Source organism: Camelus dromedarius, chromosome 22, assembly GCF_036321535.1.
Source record: "Camelus dromedarius isolate mCamDro1 chromosome 22, mCamDro1.pat, whole genome shotgun sequence".
Classification (NCBI taxonomy): Eukaryota; Metazoa; Chordata; class Mammalia; order Artiodactyla; family Camelidae; genus Camelus; species Camelus dromedarius.
The window spans coordinates 32,737,070-32,753,788 of NC_087457.1; the positions used below are offsets into that span (position 1 = coordinate 32,737,070).

The following is a 16,719-nucleotide window of genomic DNA, read 5'->3' on the forward strand; positions in this document are numbered from 1 at the left end:
GCCGGTGGGGGCTTCGACTTTCAAATTGTGAGTCTGAGTTTTCCGCGGAGAGGCCATCTAAGGACCAGAGTTCTGAGCCGAGAAGTCATCGCGTGCCAGTGTGATGAGGCAGGAAACAGCGTGACTGTGTTCGAGGGACTGAAGATGAGCAGCATGCCTGATGGGGTGGGAGATGGAGGTGTAGGGAGGAGCCACTACACACAGGAACTCACAGACTGGGACCAGGACTTCCTTCTCCGCGCGGTAGAATTGCTGAGGACCTGGTTCTTAATGTTCTACGATTTTGTGACTGCTTTAGGAAAAATCTTTTTTTTTCTCTCTGTTGCATATCCTTGAATTTCAATGCCTGAAAGTTCAGGTGAAGATAGAAGCTACTGATACATCTGCTGGGGGCTGTTCCAGATAGCATGACATTCGTTTAAGAAGTGCAGAGTTTATTTCTAAGTGTGTGCGTTTACAGCTTTGGTGCTGAACCTCGGCCTCCGTACCTCGTTTACCGAATTGAGACTCGAGGACAGAGTTTTGGATGAAGCAGAAAAGGCAGCTTTATTTCTTGGCCAGGCAAAGGAGGTCACAGTGGGCTAATGCCTCCAGGACTGTGAGCCTGCTGGGGACGGAAGGCAGGGGTTTTATAGGAAAAGTTCAAGAGTTCAGGGGGCAGAGCTAGTTTCCACAGGGATCACACACAGGTAACAAATTGTTGTAAAGTTATTCCTGGTTTTGCAGGTGCGGCGTCCCCTTCCCTCTGCTCGGTGTGAAGTTCACCTCCGGCCTTGGACCCTCTCAATATTCTACCTGGAACTAAGGGTGCCGGGGAAGGGGCTCCATGGAAGAGAGCTCTGGGGAGGAACTTATGCAGCTGAGAGTCAGGCTGATAAATGCTTTTAGTCTTTCCAGCAGGCCGAGGCCTGGGGCCTGGCTGTGAGCCAAGGTAGGAAAGAAGGCAGAATGTGCAATTTCTTAGCTGGTAACTTGTTAATTGGTTCTTACCAGGAATTGAGAATACGTTATTAAAATGAACACATGAGATTTAGATAATACGTTAGAGAAAGAAACAATCGAACCATTTCGGCCATGTTCCTCCTGCTTGGCGTGGTGGACAGAACTCCTGGTCGGAGAAACCAGGCGTATCTGGGTTTTATGAATTTTAACAGAAGCAGATGGTGAATTTGGGACTGGCTGAATAACCGTACCCGTGGAGATCTGATTAATGATCACGTCACGACAGAAGACGTTCTCTAGTAAAGTTCCTCAGAATCCTGTCCTTTTTCTTATGTTACTTCATTAAAAATGCAATGTAAGATTTTCAAGTAATTTTAGAACTGACTTTTATACACTCTGCAGTTTGCTAAGCACTGGCCATTTGGAAGTGAACAAGGAATAGGTCTGAACCTCTCATATTTCACAGTTTATTGGATTCAGTAAAAGTGTAGATTGCATAAATGCAGAGACATCAGATATTTGGAATAACACATGTTGAATACTTTACTAGTAGTAATCAAAGAAATGCAAATGAAAATAAGGTTTTTTTTTCCCTCTGACAGCTTTTCCTAGTTTGCATCTTTTATTTTAATAGCATTATAGCATACAATATGACATATAGCATCTCGTTAAAACTGGTTCTGTGGCTGTTGAAATGGAGGCTGTTATCTTGCTATTGTCATTTAGATAAAGGAGTTCAGTGATTTGCTTAAAGTTAACAGGGTCAAAGCTAAGGGTACCCTTTTTGAAGATCAGCTCATGCCAGTAAACTTGATGGCAAGTTCTAGGGCTTTTTAAGTGTCATCTTCTTAATGGCCCTGGGCCTTGGTCAGAAGCTGCCAGAAGGAGGGGGAGTTGGGGGAGGGAGGAGGCGGGAGAACACCATGAGACCCAGCACATCTCTGAGCCACCCTCCTCCAGCTCCTGCATCACTCACTACCTGAGAAACCGTGTGTGGCTGTTTATTATTTAGTGATTGTTGGAGGATGCTGAAACTGACACAGACACATTCATCTCATCCTGGGGTGAATGAAGCTGATCGGAATAGACAGACCTGCCCCCTCTGTTTTTATGAATGAAACAAGGTGTCAGTAAATGAATAGGGGAGCTGTGGCCATCAGCGATACTTCCCAAGCCTGACTGTCCACCTTGTTAGTAATTACTTCTATAAACACCTCTGTATTACTCTGTGTCCCACGACGCAGCCCCTTAAGAGAGGACTGAATTTGCAAAAGATTGTCCTGAAGCTCTGAAAAGAAAGTCAAAGGAAATAGAGTTCCAGGAAATGCATTGCGCTGGAGTTCCCATTGAAGGAGTAAGGCCGTTTTCGCCCCAGACCAGACGCAGTTAGCGGGCGCCCCCGCCTGCCCGCGCCACGCGCACGCGCCCTCCGCTCGCCAGCTCCCACCTGCACCTGCTGCGGCTCGAGACCAGACGGTGCTGTTCTGGGACCTGGTGTGAAAACGAGTCACTCCCCTGCTTACTCTTCTTCAGAGAACAGCCTTCATTTCCTTGACTCTAAATGTCAGAAATATTTTCCCTCCATCTGAGGGGAAAAAAGTATCCTGATGGCTGTGCAAAAAAAAAAAGAAAAAAAGAAAAGAAAAAAACGGATTCTCTCCTTTTATTTTATGCTGGGGAATCTCAGAGGGAGAAGGTTCCTCTGCTTCCCTGTGATGCTGGCGGCAGAGAAGGAGCAGGTGGGCGCCTCCCCCAGGGCAGGAAGGAGGATGCTCTTCCGATGAGGCTATGTCTCCCGAGGGCGAAAGGAATCACCTGTCTTTGGTCCAAGTGCTTGAGTCCAGCCCATTACATATGCGCTGGGCACTTTGAGATGTAGGTTATTTAAATATTTAATCTTCCTGGGACTACTGCTACCACCACCTTTTTGATAAAGGGGAAACCGAAGTTAAAGGGCTTAAATAGCTTTCTACGATCAGAGTCTGTAAGCTGAAGAGGGATGTGAGCCTAGGTTTCCTCACTCCAGAGCGTGTGATCTTTGTGTCACTGCGATTTGTCGGTTACAGCCCTTCTCCCACGATCCAAGGGCTGGGCTCTCTCTGCCACTCAGCTGGGTCCTGCAAGAGCGTTTGCCAGTTGAAAACACCAATGACGAAGCTGTCTTCCGTTCTTTTTACTCCATAAACTTTGAATTGCATTTTGTTATTTTTGTTTTGAGATGCCCTATTTTTGAAAGCATGAATGCAAGGGAGCGGTTAGGGAGATATTGCAAGGAGTGACTGTCCCTCCTGAATACTGTCTGTACACGCACGCGTGCACGCACACACGCACACAACATGGAAGGGTTCTTCCATGGTTTCTGGTGATCAGAGGGAGTTTTAGGGTCACATGTGAAGTTAAACAACATCACTGAATCGAGGGCTTTTTCATGGGTCAGTTTTACTTTGAATATACACAACTCGCAATACAAAATTCTTCTTAATAAGGCATCTAGTATATTGTAGATCCCCAAAATTTATGATGTCAGCACCTTGATGGCAGTTGTTCCATGTGATGATGCGGGAAGGGAGCTTTAAAGGTATTTTGCAAGGAGTCATAATCATTTCCAGAATCTACCCAGTGCTCCTTGCTCTGAGTTTCCTTGTAGAGTTAAAAACAGGATCGCTTGGCAGGGATGTGGTTAGGGTTCTGTAGAAAAGCCACAAAATCCTCTAATTAGAACTAGTCCCTTTGTGTCTTTGACTTACATATTGGAAGCTAAGAAGATTTTTAAAAAGATAAAAAAGTGAAAATATATGCCCTTCAGAAACCATTATGTAGGGCTTAAGGCATGACAAAACTAATGTTTTAAAAGAAATTTGATGTAACTAATATAAACCACATAGAAAAAGGAAATTTTCGTCATCTTAGCAGGTGAGTTAGTGAAAAATAAACACACACACACACTCAAATGAGAACCCTTCCTCCCCTAACAAACACCAGACACACGTATCCCTGCAAACAGACACACGTACTCCTGATGCAGGAGTAACCAATTTATTGTACACGACCTGGGTCTGCTCTGGACCTACTTATGGTGTAAGACAAGATTGGCTTTGGTCAGCCCTTGGTTGCCCAGATCGTCCCCGGCACAAACAGTTGAGTTAGCTAACCCTGCCCCCCTGCAGGTGAAGTAGTCACAGTGGTAGCTGGGTTGGGGTGTTTTCATTTAGTAGGGATTTTGATGACTCTCAAGAGCTCCACAGGGAAGGAGGGGAATTATCCACCTGAGCTCACCGTTTCGTTCTCCCAGTCAGGACGGCCCTAGGCCAGTGGTGGCTCCCTAGCCAGGAGCGTCAGCCCCACAGCGGCTGACACTCGCTGTTGGGCACTTTCACTGAAGGTTTTGCCTTGAAATTTTTGGTTGCAAATGAGAGAGAACAAACAGTGACCTGTTTTCTGCTCGTCCTGTGCAATACAGCCATCAGCACATCCTGAACACAGCACTGGATCAACACTGACTCAGACAGAGGGGTTCATTTGGATGGTTTCTGCTTAATGGGACGTTGACCCTTAAAATGGCCTGTGGTCACTCACGGATTGGTCCGTCTACGGACATGATATGCCAGTCTCTATAATTACTAGTGGGGAAGGAAAGGTCGATGAAGTAAGATGCTGACTGAACACAGGGCAAAAAGGAGAACCTAGGCTGAAGTGCGGACACTGTAACAGTGGCCATTGTTCAACTTGGTACTGCGAGTAGGAGGGGCTGCGGAGTTAAACGTCGCTAGAAGGATCCTCGCCCAGGTAGCAACGGCTCACTGTTTCTCTTGCCTGAGAGCAAACCCAGCAGCAGAAGGCTGCGGGCCGTGGCAGAGGCTGTTCCTCTGGTGACAGAAGCTCGTTTCCACAAGGAGCGTGCGTGCTTCTCAAGAGAGGAGGACCAGCCTTCCGCTCTCCCGCACGCCTTCCCCGCGCGGGGTCGCGCTCGCCGCGTGCGTGTGTTCACGGCCTTGAGCCACGCACTGTGGACTTGCTAGTCTCAGCGTCGTTACCTCCGTGGGATAATTTTCTTAGCACTTTTTGAAACCTCTCTCCTCTGGAGTTGCTCGCTGCAAACAGAGCAACACACAGCGGTGGAACAGTCGCACTGCAGAGTGGCCGTGTGCACTCGGTGAGTGTGTGTTAACATAGATGCTTGTGTTCTGGGTTTCTGTGGTCACCGTACAAACTGCCACAATGGTGGTGGCTTCAAAGCACCCAGACGGATTACCTTGCGGTGCTGCGGGTCAGAATTCTGCTGGGCCTGGTTGCTTTCTTTGCTCTGAGTCTCCAAAGCTGGGGTGTCCGGAGGGCTGCCTTCCCTCCGGGAGGTTCTAGGGGAAAATTGGTTTCTAGGCTCCTTCTATCTCTGTCTTACCTTTCCCCGGGCCCCTCTCTGGCACGCTGTCTGCACAGTCAGCTTCAGTCTGCACACGGAGCTGCTGCACTGGACAGACCTCATCCTCTGATCCAATACCAGCCTGAGTGTCCTCGGAGTCCCTTCCGTACACACTCCTCCTCGCCGTCCGCAGGGAGTTGTGTGGCCAGGCCTGGGACGATGCAGGCCTGGAGGACAGAGACGTGGCCCCTCCATCCTGTCAAAGCCCACACACTGAAAATCAGGGGGAGAGAGTTCCCAAAGGAAAACATTGCCACAGGGACCAGAAGACACCCAAGTAGAGGCTGGACAGGCAAAGCTGGGTATTTGGGGGGCTTCAGGTCTTGCCATCGACTTGGAATTCATGGGCTCCCTGGCGGGTGATTCTGCAGATCGGTTGAGCATGTGATGTGTTAAGAAGTGTCTCAGATGTCCTATCTTCACGCCCCACCCCTGAATCGTATCTCAGTCCTGGTGCTGATTGACCGCAAGTGAACAAGCATCTCTTCTGCACCCTCAGTCCCTCCGTTTGAGGGAGAGGAGCCTGCGTCAAGCTAATTGATTTTGCCACAGGAACTCGGAACTAAGTGTTTCGACAGCAGCTGTGTGTTCTTGTTGCATTCTCTGCTCCCTGGACTTGACCAGGGCTCCTCCTGGGGCCTTCTGCTCTCTGAGCTAATTCCTTTCTCTGTACCTGGCGCAGTCCACAGCACCTGGAAAGTTACGCTGAGCCAGCCACAGTTTCCCTAAGTGGCACGGGCCTCTTCACCTTTTATAGTTTTCACAAAATGTGGGAAAAACCATTGGAATATTGGGTGTAGAGCTGACAACAGACAGAGGCTTAAGAACAGATGTCTTTCTATCTTTGATACAAGTATGCCGGGGCCATGAAGGACAGGAGCCCTGACTGCAGACTCTCCGATGGGCTTCTGGGGTAGGTGACATACTGATGTCTTGCCTGAGGTCTCCAGTGAAGGCTGTCCCATTAGCAGGAAACACTCAATCGTATCAGCTGGCAGGTGAGTCTTTGTTCCAACGAATGACAGCCCTGGAGAGCCACTCCGATGGCTCTGAGCCCCTGGGGGCGGGCGGGGTTGACATCCTGTCGCCACTGCTGGATGAGAAGCACTGTTCGGTGGGGAGGGTTTGCAGCATGAAGGAGAGAGCGTAGTGAACAACTGGGAGATCTCTGCCACCTGCACATGGAGGCTTCCGAGCTGGGGGACAGGCACTGACTTTGTGCTGTACTGGCTGGGGACGGTGAGGGCTGTGTACTTGGAGACGTGACCTGCGTATACGGATGTACTTCTGCGCATTTGTGCATGCATGTGTGTATACGTGTGTGTGTGTGTATAGTGTGTATGCTCTCCTCTGGTTCTCGATTTTTCTTCCCCCTTTGTCTAACATCTACTCTTTTCAGAGACCTGCTCCTCCACCTCTGCCGGGAAGACCCCTGGCATGCCCTGCTTTTTCCAAGCTGAAGCGGCCCCTCCCCTGTGCTCCGTAAACCCCATATTTCCTTTTGTCCCAGCAGGCATCACCGTGTCCCGTCAGCCTCATTTTTATTTCTGAGTCTACCTGACCTGTGCTCAGCTGAGTCCTCAGCACAGGGAAGGCCGTCCGAATGCCTGCTGAGTGAGTCGGGAGTGACAAGGATGCTAAATCCACACCGAGCCCGCATTCGTACAACTCTCCCACCTGAAGAAACGCAACGAGTTTTCTGCCTTTCCACGCTCAGACCTGGTCCTTAGGTCAACACAATTTCAGGCCATGGCAAGTACAAAGATACTCACTTAAAAGAAAATGATCTTTTGTCTGAAATATATTTTTATGATACAATTTAGGTGAGGGCCGTGTGCTTGGAAGATGTGACCTGCACGTACGGGTATGTGTGTGCATTACACGCCCAATAACAAAAGTAAATACAGGGTTCTTGGTGCCTGCCTTCTTAAAGGCTTCCCTCTGCCCCTTGGGCCCAGCAGCACAGCTGAGCTGGGAGGCCCTGCCGTGCGTGGAAGAGGACAGAGTGGCCGGAGTGGGCTCGGCTCACGGGGTGTCCATGAGCTGGGCCCAGCGTGGCTCAAGGCCAAGACCAGTATCCTAGAGCCTTTCTCCCGTGTTTTCTTGTCAGAGTTTTACAGTTTCAGGTCTATGTTTAAGTGTCTCATTTGTCTCCAGTTGATCGCTGTGTGTGATGGAAGAGAAGGTCTAGCTTCCTTCTGTGTGTGCGCAGCCAGGTTTCCCAGGTCTGGGGCCAAGATGGCAGTGTAGTAGAGCGCTCGTGGGCCCTCTCCCAGGAACACAGCAAAATCTACGCCCACGTGCAGAACGAGTCACACCGAGTGTCTCCCGAACTGTGGCACAGCCTTCCTGGCATCGTTGGTGGAAGGGACTGTCCTTTCCCAGAGGTGTGTTCTTGGCGCCCATGTTGAAGGTCAGTGTGTGTCTGGGCGTGTGTCTGTGTGCTCCTCCCCTCGTCTGCGCATCTGTCTGATGCCGGGACCACCCCGCTGTAATCTCTGTGGCCTTGCAGTGTGTTTTGCAGTCAGGAAGCACTAGACTCCAGCTTTGTTTTTCTTACTTAAGATTGCTTTGGCTGCTGGAGGTCTTTTGTGGTTCCATGTGAATTTTAGGATTATTTTTTCCTATGTCTGTAAAAGATGCTATTGGAATTTTGATAGGGTTTCCGTTGTTCTCCAGATCACTTGGGGGTAGTGTGGGCCTTTTAACAATAGTAAGTCTTCCAATCAATCCATGAACACAGGGTGTTTTTCCATTTACTTGTGTCTTTAATTTCTTTCACCAGTGGTCTTGCCAGTGATTTACTGGATATGGTGCCACTGGCACAAACAACCAAACAAAATAAGTAAGTGCGGCTACATGAAACTAAGAAGCTGCACAGCCAGGAAAACAGTCAACAGAATAAAAACGTGGCTGCAGAAGAGCAGAATATGTGTATTGGAGAAAGATATGTATCTGACAAGTAGTTAACATCTAAAATATGCAAGAAACTCTTACAACTTAAGAGCAAAAATACAAATAACCCTGTTAAAAATGATCTGAGGAACTGAGTAGACATTTCTCCAAACAGCACATACAAATGGCCAACAGGCACATGAAAAGATGCTCCGAGTCACTGCTCATCAGGGAAACGCAACCCGAAACCACGGCGAGGTACCACCTTGTGCCTGTTAGAATGGCTGTTATCAAAAAGACAAGCGCTGGCGAGGGTGTGGAAAAGGGGACCCTTGTGCGTTCTTGGTGGGACAGCAATTTGGTGTAGCCACTGTGGGAAACAGGATGGCGGTTCCTCAGAAAGTTAAAAATAGAGCTGCTATATATCCGAAACCCATCAGTCCCGCTTTTGGATAGCCAAAGGCAGGGAAAGCAGGACCTCAGAGAGCTCTCTGCACTCCTGTGCTCACTGCAGCGTTATTCACAATGGCCAAGGTGTGGAAAAACCTAAGTGGCCATTGATGGATGAATGAATAAAGAAAACGTGTATATTTACACACAGGCCTTAAAGTAGAAGGAAACCCCGCCATGTGAAACAAAAGTGATGAACCTGGGGGGTGTAAGTTGGTTACAGAAGGACAATACTACATATATTAGCCCAAGCAGTGACACTCAGAGAAGCAGGTGAATGGTGGCCGCCAGGGGCAGGGAGGGTGGGGGAAATGGGGAAGTTGCTGTTCGATGGATGTGAAGTTTCAGCTCTGAGAGATGAATGCAGTTCTGCAGACCTGCCCTACAGCACCGTGCCTGTGGTTCACAGCCCTGGGTCATGCACTGAAACCTCTGTTAGGAGGGTGAATATCATAATAAGCGTTCTTATCACAGTTAAAAATAAACGCAGAAGGTGAAATGAATTGGTTGGGCTGCATCCTTCCTGTAGTGTGGGAGCTGGCTGGGTCCCTCCCGGCCCCTCCCAGCCCCTCCCGGCCCCAACCTCTGTCCCGGCAGTGCTGAAACAAAAAGCAACCCAGTCAATAGGTGATTAGAAGTGATTATCCAACTGCCTCTGGTGTGTAGGTCTACAGGGAAAGTTGAATCCTTAACTGCTGGCAGAGCTTGGCAGGTTATTCGGGAGTTGCCAGCCCTGAAGTTGTTGGGTTGGTGACTAGTTCCAAGGCTTTCCTTTTTCACCCTGATGCCAGGGTGCTGCAGGTGTAACTGACGAATGCAAGCAGAGGATCTGACCTTGTTCTAAATGGCAAGGCAGGGACAGTGATGATCATTTTATCCTATCAGATCCTTTTGCTGCACACGTATTTTATGTTTGCCCCGCCAACCGGGAGGTAGGTAGGGCTCTCTTCAATCAGCGATCAGGAAACTCAGGCTCAGAGATAATACACTAATTAAGATCACACAGCGCATGAATGGTGTGGCCAGATTTTATATCTGACTCCAAAGCCTCTTTCTACAACAGGGAGACCCTGCATTATCAGGAATAGCCCTTTGTGCGCTGTCACCTCCACGCCAGAACTGCTCTGTGAATAAAGGAGAATGTGCTGGTTTTTCCCCCTATTCGGGATTTTCTAGGCGTGTAGGCAGAAGTGGTCATGCCGTCTCTGAATCATGGCTTCAGGCTGTTGCTCTGTCTGCTTCACTTGTGTCTGATTTCTTTTTCTGGTCCTTGGTCCCAGGGCGGATCTGACCACGTGGTGGCGGGGAGGCAAGGATGTCAGGAGTGGCTGTGGGGGTTCCTACAAGCCTGTGTGAGAAGGGAAGACCGTGGGTCATCTGGTGGGGGAGTCAGAAAGAGACTAATATTCAGGTAGTGCTTCAGTGGGCTCTGAGAGCCGAGGGCAAGCTCTTCACAGGCACAGCGGCAAGTCCCGTAGAGAATAAATGAAGTCTTACCTGCTTTATGAGGAAACTGAGGCTTGGAGAGGCTGAATAACTCCATTGCTGCAGAGCGGTGGGACCGAGACAGAAACTCATGACTTCTGGTGCAGATCCCGGCTTTTGTTCTTCTCTCTGCCTTCTCTCATCCTGACAGCAAATGTGTGAAACGAGAAGAGTGGTTTCCGTCAAGGAGGTGTCAGGTCGCCTGTCCCAGACGTCTGGGGGCTCCCACTCAGCAAAACAGCCTGCTCCTTTCCCGTCACCCTGGCTCCTGTTCTGCACCGATTTCTTCATGGGATTCTTCCTCAGAGTCACAAGGTATGAGACGTGGTCCTCAGAGTCACAAGGTATGAGACGTAGCCCTCAATACGTTAAGAGGAGAGAGGACTTGTCACATAGGAACAGATCAGTGCACTTCCCTCGCACTTTTGGAGATGTGGACTAAAGAATGAGTAAATAAATGAAGAGAGGAAGATGAGCCAGATTTCCAACATGCCAAAAATCAAACCATTTTGAAAAAAAAATGCCGGCAATTCACTGAATAGAGACGCCCATCATGTCAAGAGAAAGAAATGCCTAGTACTAACATATGAAATATGTTCCCTAAGTGTCCATCCGTGGATTCACGGATAGAATAGGTCTTAATTGTTCTCACCACAAAAGAGAAATGACACTGACGTGACTCGATGAGGTGCTAGCTGACACCGCGGTGGTAATCATCTTGCAACACGTTGTTGCATGGAGCTGGCAGGCCGTGCCCCTGAACCTACACGGCGTGGTACATCAGTTACATCTCTGTAAGGGGAAGGACCCACGCGTGAGGGTGGAGACACTGGAACAGAACGTGCGTGTTCATCCCGTCTCGCCAGCTGCTTGTCCCTCCTAAAGCCTCCTTCCCTGAGTCTGCAAAGTGCAGGTGTCGGACTAAACACTTTTCCCCCAAATATGGACCTGAACGAATATAACCACGTCTATTAATCTGAGACATATAATCACAAATTTCAGGAGAAGGGTGTTTTCCTTGCCCTACTGGTACTGATTGGCCAGGCAGAATTTTGGTGTGTGATGTTATTTGCACCATCAAATACTTCCACAGGCAGGAGGGAAATGATGGAACAAATGACCAAGACTGTGTTCGGACTGGAAAAATGTTTAGTGTGATGGAAAACAGCCCCTTTCTTCTCTTTTTATATGCTTTTTTTTTTTTTTTTTTTGTTCTTGAGGAACTTTTTATTTTCTCAGAGATGATTGCAGAAAATGGAGAAATACTTCAGCAGATGCCATGTGGACAATTTGGACGTAAGGACGCCCCGTAGGAAGCATATCACATAATACCGTGTATCAACATATAGATCGGTATCTGCCTTATCAATCTATACGTTTTGTTTAAGTCTAACTTAAAAGTCAGGAAAGGCAGCTTTTGTTACTAATTATCTATTAGAACTTTGAAGAGACGCGGTCTAGTCGTAGTTTTTGGAGGAAGGGATTCTGATTCAAGCGGATTTTCTAACTGCGGTTTACTGGACTTTGTCAGAGCCATCTTTCTCCCCTACTAGGTCAGATTTTTTCCCTCTGACACCCACCATCTCCTGACCTTCTCAGTATCCTGCGTCAACCCTTTTAAGTTGGACTTCTGAAAATTCACATTTCTTAAAGGGCTCTTAGACCCTCCTGTGGTTTATTGAACTTTACCTATTGATCTAATTTGAATACACAATCCCAGAGGCCTTCAAATAATTATACACTTTAAAAAAAAAAAGAGGGAAAGGATTAAAATAAAAGTTTATTTCATTTTTGTTCTTATTGTTTTCAAGTCAAATCTTTAGCTGGGAAGTCAGCCCCTAGTAAAAGAAACATTTCTCTGTAAAAGGCAGCATCGGACAAATGGGTTTGGGTGACTGTCAAAAATTCCACTTAAAAATTTTGGAGGGGAAATGAAGCCACTCTTGTGGCTTGTCATTCAGAGATGCTGTGACCTAAATGAGTGTTGGAAGAATGTTGAATGTGAATGTAAGACCATTCAAGTGAAGTTGTCTGGACCTGTCCTGCGAAGCATGAGGACAAGGTGTGGCCCTGATCCCTGGGGAACGGGGAGTCCTGAGGCAGAGAGGGCGTGTCCATTCATTTTGCTGATGGACAAGGCGTGAATGTGTCCTATCTCGTAGTGGACAAGCCCTGTCCAGTATATACTGTCTGCAGGAATCCTGATCTGAGCACTAAAAGGTGTGATGTGGTGATGGGGTGACCCGGGCGGCCCCACGCCCCTCTTGCAGAGCTCACCTTAGGCAGATGCACACTGATCGGCCGTAGGACGTGGAGCAGGCGTGGTACTGGCTGCGCTGCAGAGAACAGAACGGGAAGGAAGGGGGCGCTTAGGTGGATGGACGGGAATGGCCAATAACTTCACTGATAGTATTTCCTCCTGTTTTCCCCCCCAAACTATTTCTGAACCAAATGAAAGACACTTGTCCCCCAAAACAGCCCCTGAGATGCGCTGAGGACTCAGCTTTGGTGAAAAGGACAGAATCCAAAGTCACGTCCACTCAAGGATGGCAGTTGCAACGTCCCCACCAGTGGGTTTCCGACTTTGCTCAAACGTCCGCAGGGTCAGAACAGCAACCGAGGGAGCCGGGTGGGAGGTGCTTCCAAGGGCGGGTGTTTGCGTTCGTCCAGCAGATGGCTTTCACCCTCCCCTTTAATTTCTGCCTTGTCTCTAGTTCTGATCTTGGAGAAATGGCCTAGGTTAAGTGTAAGCACCTCTTCACACAGCAGTCTTTCTGGACGTGAGGACCACCGCGGGGTCAGGCTCTGCCTTTATTTTTTCTGAATAATCATTATGTGTCTTCTCATCCATCTCTGAAAAGCGCACACAGATGTCACAGTGATTTCTCCCTGTCACACTGTCCACTCTCCTCCTCTGGCCCTGATGGGGCCCTTATGGCTGTGAGATAGCACCATTCGTGTGATGTGTGTATTTTGAGAACCACACAGAAAGCCACGCCCGGCCAGAGAACTGGTCTGAATGGCTGGGGGCGGGGGGGTGGGAAGGGTCCAGAAACTCTCAATGGGCTCTTCTGTTTCTGCAGATGGTCCACAGATGGACTAAAATCTGTGTCTTTTCTTTGGAGGAACATTTTTAAGGGTGTGAGAGAGACTGCAGGCTGCCCATCCACTTCAGAGCGACAAGACTAAAATGATTCCACCGCTGCCAGAGGGAGGAAAAGTCCCATGATTGCATATGGCTTTTCAGAGTCCCTGAGACAGGCTAGGCTGTTCCTTCCCCCGAGCACTGTGTAAATGCTAGCATGTGCTGGTTTGTAATGCGTAATCAAGGAGCCAGAAAGAGTGGCTGAAGACAGCTGAAAAATAATAAATTCTGCAAAGGGAAAAGCAGATGTTCTGGAATGAGTGCGGGTGATGGGGCCTGAGTCCGTCTGCTGAGCGCTCTGCATAGCTGGGTGGTCCTGCCGTATCTCTGTGGCATCAACAAGGCGGCGGGGGGTGGAGTTTCCACCTGTTTCTTCCAGTCTGCAAAGATGTGAAAACTGGTTTTCTAGGATGAAGCCTAAAAGCCAGAAGAAGTAGCCAAAAGAATCTGATTTCTGTTTTCCTCATGAAAACTCCTGGATGCAGGCAGACACCAGATACGAGCCTCTTTCGAGGCTCCGTTAAGAAGTATAATACTGTGCGCTTTTTAAGGTGTGAGTTGTCATGTCGCCGTTCCGCTTAATACATTTATGCCTCTGTGGACGAGTCATTCTCAGTGAGTCCAGGGTGGTTTGAGAGAGTATCGCAATTGACAGTGGACTTGGAAGCGGTCTTAAATCCTCTTTCTTGATAGAGTAAGACACAGGAAGGATGCATTCAGAGAGAGAGAGAGAGAACATGAATTTATAAATAGGTAAGAGATTTAAAAATACACAGTAAATCTTTTGAGAAGAAAGCATCTTGGAAATTGCAAGGTTTCCAAGAAGGAAACTCAGAAAAGAGTGAAAAAGCAAGGAAGCCGAGGACAGCTCCCCACTGTAGCTCAGCCCCTGTCACCCCCCTGGGGTCTTGGATGCTGCTTGGGAGAATTTCCAGAACTGAGCAGTGAACCCGAGAGACCAGCATAAGGATTTCAAGGGAGTCGGAAGGCACTGAGTCACGGGGGTACTGAGAAGTCGAACAGCCCTTCAGCATCTGGGAAAGCACCATCAGCCTTAAGAAAATTGATTCACTTAAGAACTCACTCAAGAAAATTGATTCGTAAGGTAGATAATTAGAGCATTGTAAGCGATGCTCTGAGGTGCTAGCTCTTTCCTTATCCAAGGTCTTACTGTCAGGAAGGATGAGGAGAGATGCAAGGGCCCAGATACCAGCACATCCGTCCCCAGGCTGTCACTCTTGTTGTTGGAAAGTCCTCGTGATGAGTCGGAATCTCAGTTCCGCCAGCTGACCCTACTTCTGTCCTTCGCAGTCACACGGCGAAGTTGAGGTCTCGTGCGCACGACGTTGATTTTGAGGCTAAACGAGAACAGAGTGTGGCCGGCTCCGTGCTGACGATGTCACACGAACATGCCACCCATGCTGCAGCTTGGTGTACCTAGGAGCTGGCCTCCGTAAGGGATGGAGGCACCTGAACGCTTCATATTTCTGGATCTCTGAGGTCGAGGTTCCCACATGTCACATGTCTGAGTACTTGTGAGCTGAGCACTTACTGGCTGAGGTCACCCCTCCTAATCTATCCATCGGTCAGCATGGGAGGCTGTTTCTGGAAGTGCTGAATCCCAGCCAGGGGGCAGTTTCTGGAAGTGAGGACAGCCTGTCTAGCCTAGTGGATGAAGGGTTTTGTGACCCAAACCAGGCCCTTAGGTCACCTAACTGATGACCTAAACTGGTGATACAGAAGTCACATCTGGCCGTGCTGTAACTTAGCTTTCTCTTTCGTGCAAGAAGCCTCGTGGGCACACCGTGACGTCATTTGTTCTCCTTCAGGTAATTGTTCTGGTGAGTCCAGTGAAGGGTCTCTCAATGGTTTGGACGTCTTCCAGTGCCACGGGGGTGAGCCTGCAGGATGAGATGACGGGCACTTTGAAGAGCAGTTCAAGGAAGGCTCTGACACCCCTCAGAGAAAGGAAGCAGCCAGGCAGGGCGGCCAGCGGGCAGGGCCTGTGACGTCGGAGGCTCCAGCTCTTGGCCGGCCCCCTGCCCAGCTCCAGGGAGGGTTAGGGGGCTCCGCCGCAGGGGGTGCGGGCGGGACTGAGCCCCCACCCGCTCTCCCTGGCAGAAACATGTGTTTTCTGAATTGAGTCAGAAGCCACACAACCCCCCCCCCCCCGTCCATCCATGAAACAGAGAGAGGGTATTTAAGTTCAAAAACCCTGTCTATGTGTGTAGCTCGAGGTGACAACCCTAACGGCCACTCACAGAGGCCTACATTGTTGGGTTGGTCTGGATTCACCATGGAGAAAGTTTCCAAAAGAAGTGAATCATGGAAGAAAAATGGGGGGTGGGGGAGGAAGTGATCACGGCTGCCTCCCAGGCTGCCCTGGACTGCAGGCAGCGGCGTGTGTGAGGAGGGAGGCGGCAGGAATGGAGGGTCGTAGGACCTGATCTTGGCCATCGACGCTGCCTGTAAACTTTTTTATGCCCCTAATGTCTCACCCTTTCTGAAAAGCATGACATACACTTTTTAGCTATGTTGAATCCAGGAATTCCAGCAACTTTGCTGAATAATCTTCAGGTTTTCCTAAAGTCCTCCAGAATGATGAAACCTTTAATGTAAGATTGCTTAAATTTGATTGAAGAGTTACTATGATTGGATTCAGAAGCATGTGACCCAAAACGTACCTGCTTGAACTGATATCCTGGGAGAATCAGCGGTGGCGTTGTTTTTATTTCTTCTTTTGCTTTTCCTCCAGCCCAACCAAACTTTACCATTACATGGAAACATTTATTCATTCAGCAGTCTTCACTGAACATTTAGCGTGCCTTCAGATTCCACGTGCAGCTCTAGACATTGGGGGTAGGACAGTGAACAGACTTAAAACCAAATCCGTACTGTAAGATCTTACATTCCAGAGTGAGGAGAAAAAATTGGACAAATAAAATGCGCCAGCTGGTGGTGAGTATCATGGAGCAGAATCAGGGGAAGGAGTTAGGGAATGTTTGCAAAGGGTTGTGGTTCCCAGTAGATGGTCTGGGGGGGGGGGGGGGGGAGGAGGGGATAGTAGAGGAATGATCTAAGAAGGGTGAGGACAGACCTATCCTGGTACCCGGAAAAGAAATGCTCCAGGCAGAAGGCACATAAAGCCTAAAGACTCAGGCTAAGGGGCCAGTAAACTTCAGGAAAAAACGACCGCGGCTTGAGTGGCGTGAGCGAGAGCGAGAGGAGCAGGAGTCTCAGGGACGTGGCGGGAGGCGGCGGCGGGAGGCGGCGGCGGGAGGCGGCGGCGGGAGGCGGCGGCGGGAGGCGGCGGCGGCGGGAGGCGGCGGCGGCGGGAGGCGGCGGCGGCGGGAGGAGGCGGCGGCGGGAGGCGGCGGCGGGA

The 16,719-nt window shown here is 49.2% G+C and overlaps 2 long non-coding RNA genes across 2 annotated transcripts; both read right to left on the bottom strand.

Annotated features, from left to right (window-relative positions):
• Positions 1-9,285: 9,285 nt before the first annotated feature.
• Positions 9,286-13,210, bottom strand: LOC135318918 (uncharacterized). The gene is made up of 3 exons (XR_010377382.1): positions 12,470-13,210; positions 10,205-10,630; positions 9,286-10,055 (listed from the first exon to the last, which is right to left on the bottom strand). It is a non-coding gene; the product is annotated as an uncharacterized LOC135318918 (long non-coding RNA).
• Positions 13,211-13,232: 22 nt separating this feature from the next.
• On the bottom strand, positions 13,233-16,386 carry LOC116149226 (uncharacterized). The gene is made up of 3 exons (XR_010377383.1): positions 16,022-16,386; positions 14,509-15,238; positions 13,233-14,022 (listed from the first exon to the last, which is right to left on the bottom strand). It is a non-coding gene; the product is annotated as an uncharacterized LOC116149226 (long non-coding RNA).
• Between the last annotated feature and the right edge of the window lie 333 nt (positions 16,387-16,719).